Raw genomic sequence first — 2,763 nt, forward strand, 5'->3', positions numbered from 1 at the left:
AGGCTCAGGGGTCCAAGATTATCTTCTGTGTCTGTGTTAATTGGTTTCCCTTTTCTTTGTTGAAGAGGGTCTGTGCAGTCTTTCTGCCTAGTCCATCTTGCCGGATCTCCCTAACTCTGTTTTATTGATTACGCAAAGGGATTTGACTGTGTGGATCATAACAAATTAAGGATAATATTGTGAAGAATGGGATTTCCAGAACACTTAGTTGTTCTCATGAGGAACCTGTACATAAACCAAGAGGCTGTCATTTGAATAGAACAAGGGGATGCTACATGGTTTAAAATCAAGTAGGGTGTGCCTCAGGGTGTACCCTTTCAGCATACTTATTCATTCTGATGATGCTGAGCAAATAATCCAAGAAGCTAGACTATTCAGGATTAGAGGAAGAACAATTAACAACCTCCAATATGCAAATGACACAACCTTGGTCGCTGAAATTGAAGATGACTCGAAGCACTTACTGATGAAGATTAAAGATTACAGTCTTCAATATGGGTTACACCTCATCATAAAGAAAAGGAGAATTTACAACTGGACTAATACACAACATGGTAAATGAAGAAAAGATTGACATTGTCAGCGATTTCATTTTACTTGGATCCACAGTCAACAACCATGGAAGCAGCAGTCAGGATATGAAACGTTGTATTGCACTGGGAAAATGTGCTGCAAAAGACCTCTTAAAAGTAGTAAGAAGCAAAAATGTCACTTTGAAGACTAAGGTGCCCTTGACCCATGCCATGATCTTTTCTGTTGCCTCATATGCAAACTGGACAATGATTAGGGAAGACTAAAGAGTTAATGCCTTTAAATTGTAATGTTGGCAAAGAATACCAAAAATACTCTGGACTGCCAGAAGAACAAACCAATCTGTCCTGGAAGAAGTGCAGCTGGAATGTTCCTTGGAAGTGAGAATAGCCAGAGCTACTTTGGTCATGTTGTCAGAAGGGACCATTCCCTGGAGAAAGATAGCATGCTTGGTAAAGTACAGGGTTAGCCAAGGCCCACTGATGGAGTGGGGTGCCTCTGGGAACTTGGAGTTAGTAAGTTTTTAACACTTGCCTGTGCAGGGCAGAAGCCAGGCTGAGTAAGGCTAGGACCAGAGAGAGGCCTGCCTACAGGCATGGCTGAGCAGCTGTCCTGATAAAAAACCTGTCAACTGAGTCATTCCCAATCCTGAATTGCAATGTTACTTCCGTAATAAACCCCATAATCATAAGTATAGTCTGTGAGTTCTGTGTGGCCACTGCAACGAATTTCAAACCCCACAGAGAAGTAGTGTTTTGGGAGGGACAACTGGTATCAGAATGGGTAAAATGTTTGGAGAGAGACCTATGTCTAACATCGCCTCACAGGAATCAGCTTTGGGCTGATGCTGATCTTGATTCTGCTTCCCCTTGTGAAGTTAAATAGGAGGTCTGACACCACCATGTCATTTTACAGGTACTTCATGGCATTACTGTTGGATTAAAAAATGTACGTAAAGTGCCTAGTATCATCACTGTTGTTACTTGCCTAGCAAGGATATAAGTCATCAATGAATGTTAATTCCTTTTTTCAGTTTTGTTTTCTCCTCTTTCACTATTTTCTATACTTATCTGTTGAAACCTGGGGAACTTTCACTTCATTCTCCAGCAGAAAATAAAGTGGAGAGACTTAAGTAGAGCAGATCCAAAGTACAATTCTTGGGATTTGTATTTCTGAGATTTGTTTTCCCGGTGGAAAGAGGAGCCAGTAAAATTGTTCTGTGGGATATTCACCCTGCTTCAGTGGCTGGTGTGTTAATAATTGTTAGAAATTTGTGGTTTTTCAGAGTTTAAAATGTTTGGTGTTCACAAACCAAACCAAACCATTGCCACTGATTAAAGATTGACTACTCTCAACCCTATAGAACTGCCTCATTGGGTTTCCAAGGCTGAAATTTTTATGGGAGCAGACTGCCACATCTTTCTTATATGGAGTAGCTGGTATGTTTGAACTGCTGCTCTTTCAGTTAGTATCTGAGTGCTTAACCACTGCATCATCAGGACTTCTTTAACTACATGAAGAGTGAATTTTTCCTCTGGGCTTAAGCATGTGAATAGTTATGTGTGTGTTTTCTGTGGCCCTGATTCTTCAAAGAGTTCCATGTAAGATTTTGTTTAAGAAAGGGAAGTGTTTCTGTGCCTATAGAAGTTTGAAAATGTCTGACTTTAGACTATCTCTGAAACACTTTAAGAAGTAAATCAGTAAGATTATCTAGTCTGTCTCAAAGCATAATGAATTTGAGGAATGCAGTTCTGTAGATTCCATCCTTAAACTATCTTACAGTAAGTAAAAGCCAACAAGACGGCTTAAGCTGTAGTTGTGTGAAAATCACTTGAAATACACAAGTGTAAGGTATCATTTAGTCTTTTGTGGACACCTAATGTTTATAAACTGTAATCTGTCATTGGGAGGAGGGACTTCAACCAAGAAATGAGACTTCCTCTTTAGGTGACTAAACATACACAAGATTTTGTCTTGTTAAATTAGGCAGATATTGGTCATTAAATGCTTTTAATTTGCCCTATGATTTCCTCCCCAGGGTTACAGGTGAGGAGAGACGACTCAGGGACGCCCAAAGCAGCAGGCCGGAAGAGCAGGAGAAAGGGGATAAAAGCCAGGAACCCGGACAGAAGAGCAGTCAGCCCCAGGGTTACAGGTGAGGAGAGACAACTCAGGGATGCCCAAAACAGCAGGCCAGAAGAGCAGGAGAAAGGGGATTAAAAGCCAGGAACC

The sequence above is a fragment of the Orycteropus afer genome, unplaced genomic scaffold (assembly GCF_000298275.1).
Source record: "Orycteropus afer afer isolate SDZICR_OR568_19922 unplaced genomic scaffold, OryAfe1.0 scaffold00056, whole genome shotgun sequence".
NCBI classification, from domain to species: Eukaryota; Metazoa; Chordata; class Mammalia; order Tubulidentata; family Orycteropodidae; genus Orycteropus; species Orycteropus afer.